The sequence below is a fragment of the Gorilla gorilla genome, chromosome X, assembly GCF_029281585.2.
Source record: "Gorilla gorilla gorilla isolate KB3781 chromosome X, NHGRI_mGorGor1-v2.1_pri, whole genome shotgun sequence".
Taxonomy (NCBI): Eukaryota; Metazoa; Chordata; class Mammalia; order Primates; family Hominidae; genus Gorilla; species Gorilla gorilla.
In genome coordinates this window covers 44,662,849-44,686,235 of record NC_073247.2, presented here as the reverse complement: position 1 = coordinate 44,686,235, position 23,387 = coordinate 44,662,849, and the positions used below count along the sequence as shown (strand labels likewise).

The window sequence follows — 23,387 nt, the reverse complement described above, 5'->3', positions numbered from 1 at the left end:
TTGGGTAAATAATGAAATTAGGGCAGAAATTAAGAAGTTCTGTGAAACGAATGAGAACAAAGACACAACATAGCAGAATCTCTGAGACACAGCTAAGGCAGTGCTAAGAAGGAAATATATTGCACTAAACACCCACATTAAAACATTAGAAAGATCTCAAATTAACAACCTAACATTACAAATGAAAGGAACAAGTGCAAAACAACCCCAAAGCTAGCAGAAGACAAGAAATAACCAGAATCAGAGCTGAACTGAAGGAGATTGAGAGACAGAAAACCATTAAAAAGATCAAAGAAGCCAGGAGCTGAATATTTGAAAAAAAATATGATAGGCTGCTACCTAGATTAATAAAGAAAAGATAGAAAATCCAAATAAACATGATTAGAAAAGACAAAAAGGATGTTACCACTGACTCCATAGAAATATGTTAATACAAATCATCATCAGATACTAGTTAGAACACCTCTATGTACACAAACTAGAAAATCTAGAAGAAATACACTCTCCCAAGACTGAACCAAGAAGAAATTGAATCCCTGAACATACCAAAAATGAGCAACAAGATTGAATCACTAATAAATACCCTACCAACCCCACAAAGCCCAGGACCAGATGGATTCATAGACAATTCTACCAGATGTATGATGAAGAGATTGTACCATTCTTATGGAAACGATTCTGAAAAACTGAGTGGAAGGAATTCCTCCCCAACTCATTCTATGAGACCAGCATCATCATGATACCAAAACCTGGCAGAGACACAATAAAGAAAGAAAACTTCAGGCCAATATCCTTGATGAACTTTTATGCTAAATCCTCAACAAAATACTGCAAACCAAACACAGCAGCACATCAAAAAGCACCACCATGATCAAGCAGGTTTTATCCCTGGGATTCAAGATTGTTACAACATATGTAAATCAATAAATGTGATTTATCACCTAAATAGAACCAAAGACAAAAAACATGTGATCATCTTAATAGATGCAGAAAGGGCTTTCAACAAAATTCAAAATGTCTTCATGTTAAAGACTCTCAGAGAACTAGGCATTCAAGGAACAAACCTCAAAATAATAAGAGCCATCTATGACAAACCCATAGCCAATATCAGACTGAATGGTCAAAAGCTGGAAGCATTATCCTTGAGAACTGGCACAAGACAAGAATGCCCTCTCTCATCACTCGTATTCAATGTAGTATTATAAGTTCTGTCCAGAGCAATCAGGCAAGAGAAAGAAATAAAAGTCATCCAAATAGGAAGCCAGGAAGTCAAACTATCCCAGTTTAGAGATGACATGATTCTATATGGAAAAACCCCATAGCCTTGGACCAAAAGTTCCTTAAGCTGATAAACAACTTTAGCAAAGTTTCAGGATACAAAATCAATGTACATAAATTACTAGCATTCCTATACACCAACAATAGCCAAGCTCAGAGCCAAATCAGGAATAAAATCCAATTCACAATTCCACAAAAAGAATAAAATACCTACAAATACAGCAAACAGTGGATGTGAAAGATCTCCACTCTGTGAATTACAAAACACAGCTCAAAGATATCAGGGGTGACAAAACCATGGAAAAACATTTGATGCTCATGGATAGGAAGAATAAATATTGTTAAAATGGCCATATTGCCCAAAGCAATTTACAGAATCTATGTTATTCCTAAAAGTACATTTATAAAACTATAAAAAAAATTTTTAAGTTCATATGGAACCACAAAAGAGCCCAATTAGCCAAAGCAATCCTAAGCAAAAGAAACAAAGCTGGAAATATCATGTTACCTTACTTCAAACTATACTCCAGGGCTACAGTAACTAAAAGAACATGGTACTGGTACAAACACAGACACACAGAACAAAGGAACAGAATAGAGAGCCCAGAAATAATGCTGCAAACCTACATACATCTGATCTTCCACAAAGCAGACAAAACAAACAATGAGCAAACAACACCCTATTTAATAAATGGTGCTGGGACAATGGGCTAGACCTATGCCGATGATTGACACTGGACCCGTTCCTTATGCTATATAAAAAAGAAATAATGCTGCAAACTTACATACATCTGATCTTCCACAAAGCAGACAAAACAAACAATGAGGAAAAACACCCTATTTAATAAACGGTGCTGGGATAACTGGCTAACCATATGCAGATGATTGACACTGAACCCATTCCTCACACACACACACACACACACACACACACACAAAATTCCTTACACTGTACACTATATTAAAAAACCCACAAGATGGATTAAAGACTTAAAGGAAATCCCCAAACTATAAAAACCCTGCAAGACAACCTATGCAATACCAGTCTGGAATTAGAAACTGGCAAAGATGTCATGATAAAGACACCAATACCAATTGCAACAAAAACAAATACTGATAAATCAGATCTTATTAGACTAAAGAGTTTCTTCACAGCAAAGGAAACTCTCAATAGAATAAACAGGCAACCTACGGAATGCAAGAAAATATTTGCAAACTATGCATCTGGCAAAAGTGTAATGCCTAGCATCTGTAAGGAACTTAAGCAAATTTACAAGAAAAAAATTAAACAACCCCATTAAAAATGGGCAAAGGACAAGAACAGACACTTTTCAAAAGAAGACATAAATGCAGCCAACAAGTATATAAAAAGGAGCTCAATATCACTGATCATCACAGAAATGCAAATCAAAACCATAATGAGATACTACCCCACACCGGTCAGAAAGGCTATTACTAGAAAGTCAAAAAATAACAGATGCTGGTGAAATTGTAGAGAAAAGGGAATGCTTATACACTGTTAATGAGAGCATAAATGAGTTCAACCATTGTGGAAAGTAGTGTGGCACTTCCTCAAAGAGCTGAAGACTGAACTACCATTCAACCCAGCTATCCCATTACTGGGTATATACCCAAAGGAATATAAATCGTTCTAACGTAAAGATGCATGCACGTAAATGTTGACTGCAGAACTATCTACAATAGGAAAGACATGGAATCAACCTAAATGTCTATCAACGGATGACTGGATAGAGAAAATATGCTAAATATACATCATGGTATACTATGCAGCCATAAAAAAGAATGAGATAATGTCCTTTGAAGGAACATGGATGGAGCTTGAGGCCATTATACTTTCACTTAGTGAGGGCTAAAGGATGAGAACACATGGACAGCAAGAGGGGCACAACAAACACTGGGGCCTACTTGAAGGCAGAGTGTGGGAAGAGGGAGAAGATCAGAAAAAATAACTACTGGGTACTAGTCTTAGTACTTGGGTGATGAAATAATCTGTATAACAAACTCCCATGACACAAGTTTGCCTATATAACAAACTTGCACATGTACCCCTGTACTTATAATGAAACTTTTTTTAATGTAGCCTTTTAAAACTATAAGATGTTTCTTGTAAGCCTTGTGGTAACCACAAAGCAAAGACAGCAATAGAGGAAGAAAAGAATGAAGTGTCCACAAATCAGCCAGAAAACAATAAACAAATGATAACAGTAAGTCCTCACATATTGATAATTACCTTGATTGTAAATGAGACTAAATTCTCCAATCAAAAGGCATAGAGTGGCTGAATGGCCAACAAAAATTACCGAGTCACACACTGCCTACAAGATACTAACTTCTCTTGTAAGGACTCACATAGAATAAAAGTGAAGGGATGGAAAAATATATTCATGTAAATAAAAACCAAAAGACAAAAATAGCTACATATATGTATAAAAAAATAGTTTTAAGTAAAAAACTCCCTCCAGAGAGAAAGAAGGTCATTCGTGATAAAGGGGTCAATTCATCAAGGGGCTATACCAATTGTAAATGTATATGCACCCAACATCAGACCACCTAAATATATAAAACAAATATTAATAGATATGAAGAGAGAGATAGACTGTAATACAATAACAGTAGGAGAATTCAATATCCACTTTCAGCAATGGACAAATCTTTAAGAAAGAAAATAAATACCAAACACTGGACACATGCTACACCTTAGACCAAATGGACCTAGCAGATATACACAATGCAGTACATCCAATAGATGTACTGCATTGTGCAGAATACACATTCTTCTCAAGCACATAGAGAATACCTCCAGAATAAATAAAATGTTAAGCCATAAAGAAGTCTTAGCAAATTTAAGAAGGTGGAAATGGCATTAAATATCTTTTCTGACAATGGCATGAGTGTAGAAATAAATAACAATAGGAATTTTAGAAAATTCATAAATACATGGAAATTACACAGCATGCACCTGAACCACCAATGGAGAAACAGAGAAATTATAAATCAAATTTTAAAATGTCTTGAGATAATTTTCGCCTCTGCCACTTACTACTTTTGAGACATTAGGAATTAATATAATTTCTCTGAGTTCACTGTCATCATCTGTAAAATGGGTATAACAATAGCACCACATTTTATGTTGCTGTGAGGCAGAAATGAGGTAATTTATATAAATGACTTAAGCTGGTGCCTTACACATGGCAAGCTCTCAATAACTGTGAGCTATTTTCATTAGTGAAAGCAAGTCATGATACTGTAAAAGACTTTAACTAGTACCTGTATTTTTTTCTGGTATAAAAAGCTGACATTTAGGAAGCCCTATTTTTTTTTAGATTACCTTTACCAATAGATTTCTTGCAGATTCATATCCACAGTAGAAATAACTTATTTCTAGTTTTGAAAACATATTTTTAAACCAGTCCCTTAGAAGACTCCTGTGTGATCCACACGAGGATAACATACTTCCAAGTGCATTCTTTGTCTCAGGGCAAAAATATCATAAAATATGTAAACCAATTTGTAATCTCCTTATTTGCCAAAATCTCATCTATTACATTGTGTTGAGTTATTGCTCAAAATCTCCCTCTCCCTTAGGTAACATCCCCTCATTATCAGGAATAGGTAGTTCCTTCCTACATTATTTCCATATTATAAATTACTCAGATAATTGTCATTACGATGATGCTTTAGATTTGTTTAGAGTCCACTGTTTTGATACGAAGAGTAACTGGCCTACGTTCTTCCACAAACCTAGTAAAAATTATTTCATTACTGTTTGTGAAAGTTCATTGAATGATTGTGTAGCATTACCTCTTTAATAAACATTGAATGGAAAATTATAAATGAAAACACTTCCTAAATTCACTCTTGATTTAATTGTCCATTAAAATAACCTCATATTGGATGTGTGTTTTACTCTTAAAAAATTGGCAAACTGGTAATACATCTCACTTAACTGGGCCAATTCCATGTCTCATTTAACTTTGACTCCCTAGCACCAACTCATTTATTAAGAACAAATGTTTGTTGAATCGAATTAAACAGCCAAACAGCAGACAAATGAAAGTTGTGGTTAGTAAGATAGGCCAGACTCAAACGCTGCTCTTGTGAAAAAGCATTTTTAATCACCTTGTTATTTTCTAGGATAAAATAATCATTTATAAAAATGATTACATATTTTCTATATTTAGAAAATAATAGTTCTGTATTATGTTAATGTCTGCCTGGGAATAAAATAAGTACCTTATCAAATTCATTGGAATTATAAGAATATAAGTATACCCAAAAGTAGCTGTGAGGATACATTTAAATTAAAACAGCTACAAGAGTTTATGGTTAGGTGTTGCTTCATGTTCAATATTGTTTGGGAATAACACAGTTTCAATTTATAGAATTACAGCATGCATTTTAGGGCTGGAGAGAAGCTTAACATGTCCTTTGCTGAACCTAGAGAGGAATGCACTGCAACAGGATGTCCATCCAAAATTGAATAGTGACATAGATAATGCTGATGATCTCTACTGGAGGAAACAGGTGGACTATAAGATGCTGCACATTACTTGTATATTTATTTAACATTCCAGGACTTTATTATTAAAATACTGTAAGCCATATGTGCCTTATTTTTTTTTCTCATAGCTCAGTGCCAGAATTTTGAGGAATTTCAGCATGCTTTGGTGAGAAAAGAAACAGGTATTTGTTTTCCAAAAGAGTTAAGGCACTGACTGCTTTTGTCCAAAGGATGTATTACTGACCAAAAATGAGCAATCTTGGAAAATCAAAAGGAAGAACTTTCCTGCTGATAAGATGAATATATAGGTAGAGAAAGGAAGGAGTATAAGCTATGTGGGAGCACTAAACCACCTCTCAACTTTAAGTATTAGATAAATATCAATGTCATCATTCTCAGAAACCATTCATTTAAAAATGAAAATTAGAGGATAACAGAAAAGAAATATAGTGTTAGGAGTATTCCATCAGGAAACAAAATGGTTCTGTGTGTTATCTACACACACTCATGCTGAGGGGCTTGAATTCCACTTTTTGCTTTGAAATTTACTGTGCTGGAATTTTCATAGCAAAAGCAAGTTTTGCATAATGACTTCTCAGTGAAAGAGCCGTTAAGCTGCCAGGTATATGCTTCTGGAATAACACGCCATGAGATTCTTTGATGTTGTTTACCGAGTTATTTTCTTTGGAGTATTGTTCTGTAAAATTTGGTAGAAAAAGCATCTCATGATTAGGAAGTTGGGAAAATGCTGAATATTTTATCCTCCTGTTGTAAATTCACAAAATATATTTTTATATTGAAGACTGAAAATTCCTAGAGTAAAAAATATAAACTGAAAACAAAGCAAAAAAATTTGCTAATTTAATAAACACAAATATGTTCTGCATATATATAATTTATATTTATATATAATATATATAAATATATATTAATATTTATACATACTTATATATACAAAATATATAATTATGTATTATATATAAATACAAATATATTTAAAATATTGCCACAAATCCATTTTTTCACTGAACACCTATTGCTATTTTGTGTGATATGATGATAGGGAACAGAGTCTAATAAAACAGGTTTAAGGCCAGGTGCAGTGGCTAGTGCCTGTAATGCTAGCATTTTGGGAGGTCGAGGCAGGAGGATCTCTTGAGCCCAGGAGTTTGAGACTAGCCTGGGCAACATGAGAAAACCACATCTCTACAAATAATACACAGATTAGCCAAGTGTGATGGTGTGGGCCGGTAGTCCCAGGTACTCAGGAGGCTGAGGTGGGGCTGTAGTGAATCGTGATGGTGCCACTGCACTCCAGCCTGGGTGGCGGGGTTAGACCTTGTCTCAAAAAAAAAAAAAAAAAAAAAAAAAAGGAAAAGCTGGTTTAAGGAATTAAAACCCCATAAATGACGATAGAAACACATTTCCAGGTGATAAGGAGTGGCTGCGATAGCAGCATTCACTTCTATTTTCATGGAGGCAATTTTTTCTATTTTTTCCTTTTCATTTTTCACGCTTTTTCCTTTCAGCATACTCTATTAGGAATAAAGTGAAAAATGTCATTTGCTACCCCAGAGGAGCTATTCACTTCACTATAAATAATTACAATAGAACCCGATAAAGGTGTATTGATAATGAGATTTATTAGCTAAGTTTCTCTTGGTAGCAAGCAAAGAAAACCAAATCGAAGTTAGATACATGAAACCTGAGCACAGAAATAAAACCAGGCTCAAAAAAGATCTAGAAAGCAGATGTATCATTTTCAATAACACAGTCACTGAACTGCTTTGAACAAAGGTGGCCTTCCTAAGCAAAAATTCAGAATCCTGTCTGGAGATTCAAAATGAAGCCCGCTGCTGGTAGAATGAATGCATATAAATAAATACATAAGAAATACATATAAACAAAATTTAAATCTATGCATATATAAGTATACTCGAATATCGTTCCTTCAACATTGATTTGTTCAACGTTGTTTCATTATAACGTTGATGAGGAAAAAAATCAATTTCCAGAGGGGCCACTGTCTGTGTGGAGTTTGCACGTTTTCCCCATGTCTGTATGCGTTTACTCCGTGTACTCCCATTTCCACCCACATCCTAAAATTGTGCATGTTAGGTGAGTTGGGGTGTCTACATTGTCCCAGTGTAAGAGTGTGTGTGTGTGTGTGTGTGTGTGAGAGAGAGAGAGACAGAGAGAGAGAGAGAGAGAGAGAGAGAGAGAGAGAGAGAGAGAGAGAGAGAGAGAGAGACCTGCTATGAGATGGCATCCTGGCCAGGACTGATTCCGGCCTTGCTCCCTGAGCTTCCCAGGTATGCACCAGCCACTCTCCCCCTGAACTGGAATACATGGATAAATAATTATTTTACTTGTTTCTATCAATCTTTTAAATGTACTTATAATTCAAATTTATTTCCATGTTTAATACTGGAAGTAATTTGGTCTTTCTTTACAAGTTTGGTGATGTTTTGTGATGGGAAATATGCCACAAAACTTAATTCTTGTTTATATCAATTAGCCTAGGGTAAAATGGGTTTCCTTACGAGTTCTTCTGTGTAAAGTTGCAGTTTCCAAAAACCTATCAACAACATTAACTGAGGACTTACTATAATATATATGTATATGTAATGACTTTATTGGAAGAAAGAGTACAGATGCCCAGCAATGGTGACTATAGGGATTTACTACGAAGTCTATGGAGAAACCAGCCCATTCCCATTAAGTCACTGTCACTCAGGGTGAGTTTGTCAGAGAGTACTCTGTCATGCCATCTTCCAGGATCCCCAGCTTGCTACCTAGAATCAACAAATGTTAACATTTTCATATTTAAGAAACAAAAGTTTTCATGTCAAGATGAAGACCTCTTTGTTTATTTTAATCCCTGCCCAATCTCATTCCCTTCACTTCTTCCCCAGAGGCGGGGATGAATTCCAGACCGTGTTTCACACTTTACGATGCCCAAGCACCCCCAGACACCAGGGCCCAAGACTGCCCATCCCACCCCATCCCACTCCATATATCCACGTAGTTTATAAAGGGAAGACTAATGTGCTTTCCAGGGACCCGTGGAATACCTTCCTCCTCCATCCTTGGAGATCCTGAGCTGCATGCAGATGGGGCAGGGCTGGGTGGAGAGACTGCTGGATATCAACTTTAAACTTGTATGAGGATGTGCCTTTATTCCTAAATAGTGAGAGTTTTGCAGGCACGCATCAACTGGACACCTTTATTGCTTTGAAAACCAGATAACTTTATTGCCAACAATGGTAAAACTGAAAGGAAAAAACTGAAGAGAACGTTCTGGAAGGGCAACATGCCCACCCCGTCTGGCGGCCTAACCCGGTGAAGGCACCCCGTGGCTGTGGGGCCCATCTGGGCTCACGGCTCCTCCCCACTGTGGCCCAGGGTGAGCTTGTCACACAGGTACCCTGCCAGGCCGGTTTCCCGTGGCCCACATCTTGCGCAGGTTGCTCAGGTAGCCACTCAGCTCTTTGATGGCCTTGACCTGCTGGTTCAGGAAGTGGCTCTCCAGGAAGTCGCACAGCTGGGGGTCACCCTTCTCCATGGCCAGGTAGTGCAGCTCCAGGAGGCTGTAGTTGACACTCTCCTCCAGGTGGAAGGCACACTCCATGGCCTCGAGCCCACTCTCCCAGTATTCACTCTCTGGTTTCCAGATGTCAGGAAGGCAGATGCGGCCACCGCGCAGGTTCTGCAGCATTATCAGCTTCTGGGAGTGCTCCCTCTTCTCTTGCGACTGGCTCAGGAAGCAGCGGCTGAAACGCTCCAGGGTCACGTCGTCCCGGTCTAAGTAGAAGGCCATGGACAGGTACACACAGGAGGCGTGGAGCTCCAGGTTGACGTGGCTGTTGACGGCGGCGTCGCAGTCGGGGTGGTAGTTTTGGCGCACTTGCCATAGCGGGGCGGTCAGCGGCCGCTGGCAGTCGCTGAGTCTGTGACAGGACCGGAAGTGGGCAGTGGAACCGCTTCTGGGGGGTGGGTCTCGCTGCGCAGGGGCCGAGATATGTTCCATGTAGGACTTCAGTTGATTTAATGAAGCCCACCCACATTAGGGAGGGCTATCATCTTTACTCAGTCTGATTTAAATGCTAATCTCATCCTGATTCATCCTCAAAGGCACAGCCAGAATAGTGTTTGACCAAGTATTTGGGCACTCTGAGACCCAGTGAAGTTGAAACATAAAATTAACTCACAGTATTATTCATGATAAGTCCAGAGTGAACATATACAATTTCTAGTATTATAATCTGTGAAAACTCTTTGTTTGGACTTTCACTTATCTTCATCATTTAAAAAACAGTTACACAATTGATAAGACAAAACACGTTCTGGCTCAGTGTCAGTGATTAGCTCTCATCTACGCATTCAATACATTTCTACTGAGTACCTACTAGTTACCAGATATTTTTATAGATACTAATATAAAAACTTGTTCTAAATATTCCTCGTACTTTCATTTTTTTTGTAGCTGAGCAATATTCAACGTTCTGCATCATCCCTTCTTGCGGTGCAAGTTTTCTTTTGAATGCGTCTATAGTAATACACGCAGTAGACGCCATGATGTACTCATAAGGAAGTGGACCATAAGTAGTTGGTGGCTTATCTCTTTCTCTTTCTCTGTGTGTGTGTGTGTGTGTGTGTATGTGTGTGCATATATTGACACATCTGTGTATATATGCATATGAATAAACAAAATCACTTTTTAATGAGAGTAGTGAAAGTGGTGCATCAATCCAAAACCAGTATTACCTGTCTCTGGGCTGTTCACTCTATATTAATTATTTCATTATCACAGAAACATTCTGAATTAATTTTTATTATTATCACCCATATCTTACAGATAAATAAATTGTGAATTAGAGCATTTGTAACATACTAAAACACACTTTTTAAAATTTTACTGGTATGAACACTTAACATGAGACCTACTCTAACATATTTTTTAGTGCACAGTAGACTATGATAGACAGTAGAGTATGATAGTTGCAATGATGTGCTGCAGATCTGAAGAGTTTATTTTTTTCTTTTTTCTTTGTTTCCCTCCCTTTGGTTTTTTGTTTGTTTGTTTCGTTTTCTTCGTTTTTTGTTTTTGAGACAGAGTCTCACTCTGTTGCCCAGGCTGGAGTGCAGTGGCCCCATCTTGGCTCACTGCACCCTCCACCTCCGCAGGTTCAAGTGATTCTCGTGCCTCAGCCTCCCGAGTAGCTGGGTACCACCACACTGGTAAAGTTCATTCATCTTGATCAATGGAAACCTTGTAACCATGGATTAGTAACTCCCGTTGCCTTCTCCCCCAGCCCTTGGCAACCATCATTCTATTCCTTGATTCTATGAATTTGACTATTTTTGATACCCCATATAAGTGGAATCATGCAGTGTTTATCTTTTTCATTAGTGGTTTATGTCGCTTAGCAATCCGTTGCAATCATTTGGCATAATGTCTTCCAGGTTCATCTATATGTGGAATTTTTTCTTTTTAAAGGCTGAATGGTAATTTATTGTATGTATATCCCACGTTTTCTTTTTCCGTGCCTCTGTTGATGGACATTTAGATTGTTTCCACATCTTTTGAGCTCACAACTTGTAAATAGCAGACAGTGACACTCTTAGTTGTATTCCTCCCTACGTAGTTTGGAAAGTTTTGCAGGACCATGAACTCCTCTAGGACAAAGACTGTGTGTAATTTGCTCAGTGATCAATTCCACATAGTAAGGGTTCAAAAATATTATTTAAAGGATTGATCAGCCTGTTAAAAGTTTTAGTCTTATTATTTCTCCAAATTTAAACAATGAGTGGGAGTGGACGTTGATTATTTATTTAAACAGCGTTTCCTTTGGAAGAAAAAAGAATCAGTGACACTCAATGTTGAGAAATTCTTATAATTTTAATATTCACTGAGATAAAACTAGTATAAAAATGTGTATGCTTAAAGGTATGTTTTTATACCTGTAAAATAAACAATTTATAAGTATTAGAAATAAAACTGTAAAAGTAAACACTAAGAAATTTCTATTGTATTTCACATTGTGTTTTTTGTCTTAAACACAATCACTTCTCGCTGAGAATAGATCTAGTTTCTGTGGTGCAAGTTTTCTTTTGAATGTGCCATGCCTATATACCCTGATATACTTGGAGTATCTTCATTCTTGAGCACTCTTTTTTACTGAAATGTTTGACACACCTTATTTTACATAATGATTCATAATGTAATTTTTCTTTCAGGAAATGTAAGCCATCCTTTAAATATTGTCCAGTCAAGTTCTTTTTTATGAAGTTGTGAAACGTAAAGTGATACTTTATTCTGATGAAGTTTGATTTTTTTCATAAATTACAATAAAGAGTCTCGAGAACTTCAATAACTGAAGGTGCTGCAGTTTCCTTCCGTTAATATATTTTTCCTTTCCTAATCATCACTTTGCAGCTGGTAAAATAAGCCAACATGACTATATGGGTGAACATGAGACAACTTCATTTTTACACTAAGAAATGCCATCCGTCAGCAATCTCACTTAACAGGATTGAAAACACACATCCAAATAAGAACACTGAATTTTTGTGGCTGTATTGAACTGTAAAGAGATCGAGATAATCCTGAAAATGCTTAGAGTAATTTTTCATTTAGATGTAACACAAGAAAAGATCTATGGTATTATCAAATACAGATACAGCATACTGAATTTTAATGGCATGAACACATCCGGTATTCAATAATTATTTTTTGAGGACTTAATGTATGTTAGTCTTTGTGCTAAATGCCAAATGATTGCAACAGACATTGGCTTTAATCTCATGGGCCCAGGAGCCTGTTTTGGTTCATTTTCTTTGCCAATAGAATATATATATATCTATATATACACATCTGACAAAAGCAATAGGGAAAGGATTCCCTATTTAATAAATGGTGCTGGGAAACCTGGCTACCCATACGCAAAAAACAGAAACTGGACCCCTTCCTTACACTTTACACAAAAATTAACTCAAGATGGATTAAAGACTTAAACATAAAATCTAAAACCATAAAAACCCTAGAATAAAAGCTAGGCAATACCATTCAGGACATAGGCATGGGCAAAGACTTCATGACTAAAACACCAAAAGCAATTGCTACAAAACCCAAAATTGACAAATGGGATCTAAATAACTAGAGAGCTTCTGCACAGCAAAAGAAATTATCTTCAGAGTGAACAGGCAACCTACAGAATGGGAGAACATTTTTGCAATCAATCCATCTGACAAAGGGCTAATATCCAGAATTTATAAGGAACTTAAACAAATTTACAAGATAAAAACAACCCCATTGAAAAGTGGGCGAAGGATATGACCAGACACTTCTCAAAAGAAGACATTTATGCGGCCACCAAACATGAAAACAAGCTCATTATCACTGGTCATTAGAGAAATGCAAATCAAAACCACAATGAGATACCATCTCACGCCAGTTAGAATGGCGATCATTAAAAAGTCTGGAAACAACAGATGATGGCGAGGATGTGGAGAAATAAGAATGCTTTTACACTGCTGGTGGGAGTGTAAACTAGTTCAAACATTGTGGAAGACAGTGTGGTGATTCCTCAAGGATCTAGAACCAGAAATACCATTTGACACAGCAATCCCATTACTGGGTATATACCCAAAGGAATGTAAATAATTCTACTATAAAGACACATGCACATGTATGTTTATTGCAGCACTAGTTATGATAGCAAATACTTGGAACCAACCCAAATACCCATCAATGATAGACTGGATAAAGAAAATGTGGCACATATACATCATGGAACACTATGCAGCCATAAAAAAGAATGAATTCATGCCCTTTGCAGGGGTATGGATGAAGATGGAAACCATTATCCCCAGCAAACTAACACAGGAACAGAAAACCAAACACTGCATGTTCTCGCTCATAAGTGGGAGTTGAACATTGAGAACACATGGACACAGGGAGGGGAACATCACACAACAGGGCCTGTCAGAGGGTAGGGGGAAAGGTGAGGGAGAGCATTAGGACAAATACCTAATGCATGCGTAGCTTAAAACCTAGATGATGGGTTGATAGGTGCAGCAAACCACTGTGGCACATGTATACATATGTAACAAACCTGCACGTTCAGCACATGTATTCCAGAACTTAAAGTAAATAAATAAAATTTTAAAAAAAGAAAATATATATGTCCATTGTCTCTCTCTCTCTCTCTCTCTCTCTCTATATATATATATATATATAACTGATCCTATATATAGGATGAATAAATATATTAGTTGCTAATAAACTGATAATCTATAAAATATGTGCTAATATATTTACTTTAAATTATTAAAATATATTCAATAATATTTTCTTTGCTATTTTTACTTCTATTGTCACAAACACAGAAATTGCTACAGAAGTTCTTATACCTTCTCCTACATATAGTGGTAAATTTTATGGAAAAATAGATTTGATGTAATTATGTTACTTAGCCTAAAGACCCGGAATATCTTGGTTGAAAGTATACATATTTTGCTTCACCAAAATCCAGTGTAAATTTTTCCTAACATGCTAGGAGAAAAGCATAATCCTTGCAAAACCTTTCCCTATGATTCCATAAGCTACTACGATATTAACCCAGTATGTTAAGAGAGTAAGTTATGTTTAATGTGATCATTATTTTTATAAGTTGACATGAGTAATGGCCTCTGAGTTTTTAATTTTCTGAACTTTTCTTCCACATTCTCAATGGTTTATTTGTTGACTTCACCTTTCATAAAAATATGATAAGGACTTTAACCAACTAATGTTAAAACTCTGTGAAACGCAAAATTTACAAAAGTAAAAGTTTTGTAAAATGTTTCCTATGTATTATTTACATTTATTACCTTCCTTCTGAGCTTTTCATTCTTCAATTCTTGTTCATACATGAAAAATAAACAATATGATTTTGACTTGGTTTCTTGAAGTCTTTTGCCATTTTCCCAGTACGTCTTTTAATATTTAAGGACAGTTACATCTATTTAGGGAGTTTCAAATTTCTAGAAAGTATATTACTTTTAGTAGATTCCTGCCAATATGATTGTAAATCTCATTTATTTTAATATGAATTAATATGATACACTTCAGGTAGAAATATTATTAACATTTCACTTTTGCTTATGTGTACGGTGCTATTCAGTTATGCTTTCTTACATGACAAACAATCCATGAGGAAAGGGTTATTAATAATCTGCTAAGTGCTGGAGGCAGTAGGACTCCAGTCTCATTAGTAATCTTATCTATTGATTTTCTCCTGCCAGGAAAGAGGTGATTCTTGAAACGAATGGCAGTAATACAAATTTATACAGCATATGTATACACAAGCAGTAATATGAATTTATACAGCATATGTATACACAAGCAGTAATATGAATTTATACAGCATAGGTATACTCAAAGAGGAATTTGTGTGCAAAGACAAAGCCTAGCATTTCTTTATATAACCTAAGTTGAAGATGCATTGTAAAGGAACTGGTGGTTTGAGAAGGAAGGTGAGGCAAACGCAGACAATTTGAATGGGAAGAGGCTGTTGAAACTGAAAATTGAGAAGGGAACTATGAAAAATAATTCTTAAAAGGCAACCCTCTTCACTTTGACTGCCTGCATGTATGGCAAATTCCTTGGCTTGGGGTGAAAGAGGAAAGCTGTGCTGAGAGCAGCTACTGGTAGCAGGGCATATGATTGTGCACGGCAATATGTACATGCAGGTGTTGTAACATTGCTTAGCATTCCTCAGACCTTAAATCACTGTCAAGGACTAAAAACTGCAATGATGACTGGAAATATCTGTTCCACATCCAAAATAATCTATTTAGAATTGCTTCCTTAGTTCACCAGGTCTCTATCGAATATCAGTGCTTTTAGTTCCTTCCAAATCATCACTCTGGCCTCTAATCCAATGTATCCCTGAATTATGCTATAGAGAAAAATGCAATTTCCTCCATGTGGGTCTCCCTCCTTAAGTTTTTCTTCCCTACATTAAACATCTCTAACATTTAGAAAAAGACAATAGTTTCTAAATGAATCCAGGTGCACAACTGTCCAAATCATGAAAATAACTTCCTAAATCCTTATTCATTGATAAATATGTTGATCAAATCAGTGTAAGTATTTCAGTTGATCAGTTTGTCTACAGAGATTGCAGCTACAAAATGAAAAATCACATTCAGCTTATTCATTTGTTATAAATGTAAAAGGAGCAATGGAAAGGATCAGAGGTAGAGAATATCTCTGGTTTTGCATACAATATTGTGATTCCTATACCTTCTAAGAGGTAGAACATAAAAGAAAAGTCCACTTCCTTTTTTCCCAGAGACACTGGTTTTTAGACTATGGGGCTGATTTTCCTAGCCATGCTATTAAATATAATTGGTTAGATTACATTCTAAATTAAGCCAGTTCATTGGAGTAAACCTCTGTACAGGATACTTGGCATTATAAAGCTGTTACATAGCTGGTTGATGTAGAATACCCTTCAGACTCTTTGAAGGAGTACTGTTGCGTCAAATGAGCACAAAGGTAATAATATAATAGAACTATTTTTATAAAATCACAACTCAACACTTTGTTACAGGTTCAATAATATCTTAGAAAACTGTGGTGCGTTCACACGTGTATTGTGTACATACCTTTGCCTATACATATTAGGCTTTGATCACTAACGTTAAAACCAGCTAAACTTTGGACCTTTATGTGAATTGTGGTATAAATATATGTGTATATATGCATGTTATTTTTAAGAGCTGTGGTTTTAACATAGAATTAACAGCCCGTATTTCAAAATTGCGGTTAAAATTGTAACAATCTGTCTGTAAATAATACTAATATTACATATTTTTGCCTGCTCGTCACACGTTGGACATTAGCCAGGTAAAGTGGACACTATTGAGAACATGGCTTTTAGCTGGTCATGTGTGTATGTGTACAGTACTCTGTAAATTTTGAATTCTGTAAAAGACGCAAATGTTGCATTCGAAGCCGAAGAATAAGATTAAAACAGCACTCGTGGACAACCAAGATTATTGATTATTCTACATTATTCATACCCATGATATGAAGCGATTCTGGATTTTTTTTTTTGCTAGCTACTAGAAAATAAGCTAAGATTTATGACAGCTTGTTGAATGCATCTACCAAAATTCCATCAATAGGAAAGTGAGACCAGTGTTTTTTGATTAAATCAGAGGATATGACACAGTAACATTTACCTGTCCTCAAAGTTTTATTACTTTAACCATACACAAAATTGCAAAGATTTTAGCCATTTGTTGTCCTCTAATTATATACTAGATAATTTCATTTGTAGCTGAACCACCTTATAAAATAGAGCTGCGTCTGCTCGATTATTTTCTAAATATTACATTCTATTTATATTTGTGAATTGAATGGACCAGGTGATACATATGCATGCAAGGAGACAGGAATACTGTCATATTTTTCTATAATTTATCTAAACAAGGAAATAGAGTGAATCTTCTAGAAATATAAAAATACTAGCCTGACATTGTTCATTTTTACTTTTTGAGAACTTGTGTAATTCATTTGTTCTCTTTTCGCCTCAAGTTCTTTATTAATATCAGTAGTGCTGGACTATATCCTGTCTGAGATACTGTGATCAAATTATTATGTATCCAGGGATTTCAGCCCTTGGCTGTAAATCATTATCAATGGGAGGAATTTTGATTCAGCAAGCTCAGGGCAGAGCCTTGGCATATATACTTTTAAGATGTGCCACAAGTGATTCTGATAATTCAGCCAAGGTATGGAATAATTCTTCTATGCATTTTTATTCAAAGAACAAAATGGAAATCTTTAAGTCTATTATTTCTTAGGTCTTAACTATATTTTATACCTTGCTGAGAAAAACTATCAGTGGGTGTAGCAGCGGTAAAATTGCTGCGGTGTATCTCATTATAAGACAAGTACATTGTTACTGGTAGAAAAATGATCAAAATGAATAGTTTATTAATCAGATTTCTCCAGAAAGATAAGAAAATAATAGGAGTTATACATATCTCCTATTATTTTACATATATGTAGAGAGAGAGAGCGAGCGAGAGGAGGGTGATATATAGGATAATAGGAAATAGTTGAATACATAGAATATAGAAATAATAGGATATGTATATTATATACATCCTATATATTATATATAAATATATAATATATATCCTATTATTTCCTATTATATAATATATATCCTATTATATATTATATATTATATATCCTATTATGTACATTATATAATAGGAAATATATCCTATTATTTCTATATTCTATATATTCAACTATTTCCTATTATCCTATATATAAATATATATAATATATATAATTTATATGTTTTATATATATATATATATATATAGAGAGAGAGAGAGAGAGAGAGGGAAATTTAAAGGAATTCATTCACGCGACTGTGGGGGTTGGCAAATCCGAAGTCTGTAGAGCTGGTTGTGGGTTAGAAATTCAGGCAAAAGTTGATGTTGCAGTCCTGATTCCGATGGCTGGAAACTCAAACAGATTCCTGTGTTTCAGTCTGCAGGGAGAATTCCATCTTCTTGGGAGAATTTTGTCTTTTTCCTGAAGGCCTTCAACTGATTGGATGATGCTCACCCATCCTATGGAGGGTAAATCTGATTTACTCAAAATCTACTATATAAAATGTTAAATCACATCCAAAAAATACCTTCACAGCAACATCTAGACTGTTTGACCAAATATTTGGGCACCATAGCCTAGCCATGTTGACACAGAAAATCAACCATCACAGAAAGCAAACTTAGCAAGAGCTAATAAAAGCAAAAGAATTCCAAAGACGGTTGGATCAGAGTGAACAAGATTGGGTATCTGAGAAAGGCTGGCAGGTGCTGCGTGTGGGTGGAAGAGACAGCAAGGTTGCAGATAACTGGAGTCTGCTGGAGCATGAAAATGGTGTCCTGAGTTAAGTATGCAGTAAAGGTTGTAGGTAACTAAGAGCAGTCAGAGGCACACAAAGATGTCAGAACTGGGAATACTTAGGCTCCATTAAACCAATGCACTTCATCGCATTGATTTTCATTGTTTGTTCTCATTCCCTTGTTTGCTTATTCATTACATGCTGCTCCACTCAGAGCATTTTGACTTGCTTGAACATTTCTTTATTAGCTTGTTGGTGTTGGTTTTGCTTGTCAGCTACACTATTCATTTCTGGAGTAACACTTCATACTAAGGCAGTTGGTGCTTCTTGACTGAACAGGCCAGTTGTAATTTCTCTGCACTCTACAGTGATGCCAGTTTTCTTCAACTCAAGAAGGGCAGTTTGCACGAGTAAGTTGCTTTCACTCCTAGTTTTTTTTTTTTTTCACTGTCAGTCACCAAACTTTGTATCTTCTTTACTCTTCTATCATGACTTCATTAACCTGTGGGCCCACCAGGTATGTGATGTTACCTAAGGGAATTATTCCGTTCTCAGGCTCCATCTAGTATATGCAGAAATTTAATTTTCCCCAAATTTGGTTACTTTGGATAATACCATACTACTGTGGTTTTTAATCTCTTTGAAAGTCTTTGGGGCCTATAAGAGGCACAGGGCTTTAGAAAAGTAATTCTTACATATTGGTGTGTATAATTTAAAGACCATGTGAAATGTAGATTACTGGCTCCACTTAGAAAAAAAATATGATTTACTGTATATGGGGGGGGGGGGACAACAAGTATGCATTTTAAAGAAGCTACAGCTTTCTCTCTTGTATGATTAATAGTGATTTGTTGATAATTCATCATGATGCAATCTATTGTTTAAAATGGAAACCTTTTATTTTAGAATAATTTCAGATTTATGAAACATTTGCAAAGGCTGTACAAAGCATTTTCATGCACATTTCACTCAGCTTCCCCTAAAATTAATATCTTACATTGTACATGCATTTAAACTAAAAAATTAACATTGAAATATTACTATTAACTAAACTTCAGACTTAATTCAGATTTGGAGATTTTTTACGCCCATGTCCTTTTTCAGTGCCAGGATCCAACCCAGCCTACCACATTGAATTTAGTTTTCATGTCTCTTTAATCTAAAGTCTATGACCGGTTGTCAGTCTTTACTTGTTTCCCATGACCTTTATGGTTTTGAGGAGTACTTGAGAACTTTGTAAAATGTCCCTGGACTTGAGTTTGTTAGATGTTTTCTCCTCATTAGACTAGGATTCCGGAATTTAGGGGAGAATACTACAGAAGTGAAGTGTCTTTCTCATCACATCCTATCAGAGAAGTGCATGATACCAATGCGACCTCTCACTGCTGATATTAACATTGATCACTTGCTTAAGGAGAGAACTTCCAGGCTTCTCCACTAAAAGGTCACTACTTTTTCCCATTCCATATTTTACTGTTTAGAATCCAGCTCACACCCTGGGGAGGACAATTAACTTCCACCTCCTGAAGGGAGGAGTATCCCTGTACATTTTCTGAAATTCTTTGTAAAAATATTTGTACCTTTTTCCTCATTTATTTATTTGTACAATTATTTATATCAGTATGGACTCATGGATATTTTATTTTATATTGTGTTATAATTTTTTAATTTTAATTCATTTTGTTGCCTAAATTGTTTTAACTTTGGCCATTGAGTGCCCTTTCAGTTTGGCTCCTGATCTGCTTCTATTCTTTTGTTTTCTGAGAACTTCCATATTTTCTGGCATTAGATAATACTCCAGGCTAATCTTGTGTTTTCACTGCCCCAGGCCTAGAATTACTCATTTCTCCAAGGATATCTCTGTTTTGTTTTGCTTTTGTTATTTTAGAGAATGGTATTTAGAAACCAAGATTTGGGCACTGGATGTACTTGTTACTTGGGTGTCATTTTTTTCTAGTTTCTCAGCAGAGACAGAGCTATAAAACATAAGCATGTATACTAACCAATATGTACACACATCTATAATTATTTCTTTAGCTATATACCTCTATATGTTAAACTACTGTGTATTATACATTTTTTGTTTTCTGTTCTTTGTTTTCTTATTAAGTTTTAAGAATTACTTATGTATTCTAGATGTGAGTCCCTTGTATAATATTCTACTGTGAAAAGTGAAAAAAATGAAGTGGCTTTAAGGAACAAAAACTGTTTTAATGAACAGTCACATGAAAAATTTTATATAGGCGCAATTGAACTTTAGGAGATTAAATACGTGTTTTTTTCTGGGATTATTTGGAATATAGAAGACTTTTTCAAACTCTCATGCATTTTAGATAAGTGAGTACTCACATGAGCTTGCTAGTTAGAGTATTGTTATAGAGAATTGTTGAAGCATTGGCTCTTGAATGTAACATACAGTCCATGGAATTTTTCTATTAAACTAAAGAGCTTCTGCACGGCAAAAGAAACTACCATCAGAGTGAATAGGCAACCAACAGAATGGGAGAAAATGTTTGCAATCTACTCATCTGACAAAGGGCTAATATCCAGAATCTACAAAGAACTCAAACAAATTTATAAGAAAACAACAAACAACCCCATCAAAAAGTGGGCAAAGGATAGGAACAGACACTTCTCAAAAGAAGACATTTATGCAGCCAAAAGATACATGAAAAAATGCTCATCATCACTGGCCATCAGAGAAATGCAAATCAAAACCACAATGAGATACCATCTCACACCAGTTAGAATGGCGATCATTCAAAAGTCAGGAAACAACAGGTGCTGGAGAGGATGTGGAGAAATAGGAACACTTTTACACTGTTGGTGGGACTGTAAACTAGTTCAACCATTGTGGAAGACAGTGTGGTGATTCCTCAAGGATCTAGAACTAGAAATACCATTTGACCCAGCCATCTCATTGCTGGGTATATACCCAAAGGATTATAAATCATGCTGCTATAAAGACACATGCACACGTATGTTTATTGCGGCACTATTCACAATACCAAAGACTTGGAACCAACCCAAATGTCCATCAATGATAGACTGGATTAAGAAAATGTGGCACATATACACCATGGAATACTATGCAGCCATAAAAAAGGATGAGTTAATGTCCTTTGTAGGGACATGGATGAAGCTGGAAACCATCATTCTCAGCAAACTATCACAAGGACAAAAAACCAAACACTGCATGTTCTCACTCATAGATGGGAACTGAACAATGCAAACACTTGGACACAGGAAGGGAAACACCACACACAGTGGCCTGTTGTGGAGTGGGGGGATGGGGGAGGGATAGCATTAGGAGATACACCTAATGTAAATGACGAGTTAATGGGTGCAGCACAGCAACATGGCACATGTATACATATGTAAGAAATCTGCACGTTGTGCACATGTACCCTAGAACTTAAAGTATAATAAAAATAAAAAAGGAAAAAAAAAGAAAGTTAAAAATAAATCCATATCAAATTTGGTCTTACCAACATCACATTATGAAATCTACTAAATACCTTGAGACTTTAACATAGATTCTTATAATCAATAAATGAAAATATTTGTGATATGTAAATGTATGATGTTGCTTTTCCTTTATATAGACATCAAATGTAGAATATTTTTATTTTCAAACTGTAGTAATACCATATAAATTAACAATATTTTAGAGGATGCTTATTCTGTTCCAGACACTATACAAAGTCATGTTATATAGATTATTTTGATTTACACATAATCTAGTTCTTTGATTTAATGAGAAACCTAAGAGGAATATATATTGTGTCTATTTTACAGAGGAGGAGCCAAAACCAAGAGAGGCATTGATTGTACCTCATTTACAAGGAGGAACTAGGGTACACCTGCTTGTAATGGTAGAAAACATTGTTCAGCTGCACCTCACAAGGGAAGTCAGAAACCTTCTTTTAAAAATGAGTAAGAATGTACAGAAAAAATTATCATGTGATGAGAAAATGATATGCTTAAGGAATAATGCAGGCTGAATTTGTCTATAATTAAAATTTTTTATAAAAATGCTTTTCATAGTGTTGTTTTAAGCACTATAAGAGAGATAAAAATTTAACTGATATTATTTAAAGGAAAATGAAGGATTGCAACTGCACTGGTGGAGGTATAACGATATTCAGATTGGAAAGGAAGAAGGGAAACTGTCTTTATTCACAGATGACACTATCATATATATAGAAAATTCAATGAAATATACAAAAATGCTTCTGAACATAATGAGTGAATTTTCCAAAGTTGTATGATACCAATGGATATACAAACATCAATATTTATATATGCTAACAACAAAAAATTGGAAATTGCAACTAAAAATACTACATATAATAGTATGAAAAACAATATTTAGGAAAAATCTGGAGAGAAAAAGATGTGAAAGGCACATACACTAAAAAACACACAATATTCCTGAGAAAATGAAAAATCACATAAACAAATAGAAAGCTGTACATTTCTCAGTGGTCAGATTTCCTATTGTTAACATGCCAATTATCCTCAAATTGATCTATAGATTCAACAGAATCCTAATCAAATTCCCAACAAGACTTTTTTTTTTTTGACATTGACAAACTGACTTTAAAATTTCTATAGAAATTCAAAGGACCTAGGAAAAACTAACTTTGTAAAAGAACATTGTT

General features: G+C 35.5%; 1 long non-coding RNA gene and 1 pseudogene across 1 annotated transcript in view; both read right to left on the bottom strand.

Annotated features, from left to right (window-relative positions):
• Positions 1-23,387, bottom strand: part of LOC134757897 (uncharacterized) — a 559,232-nt gene that overhangs the window by 140,980 nt on the left and 394,865 nt on the right. The gene's annotated exons all lie outside the window — the stretch shown is intronic.
• LOC101134719 (ferritin heavy chain-like) lies at positions 9,179-9,830 on the bottom strand (annotated as a pseudogene).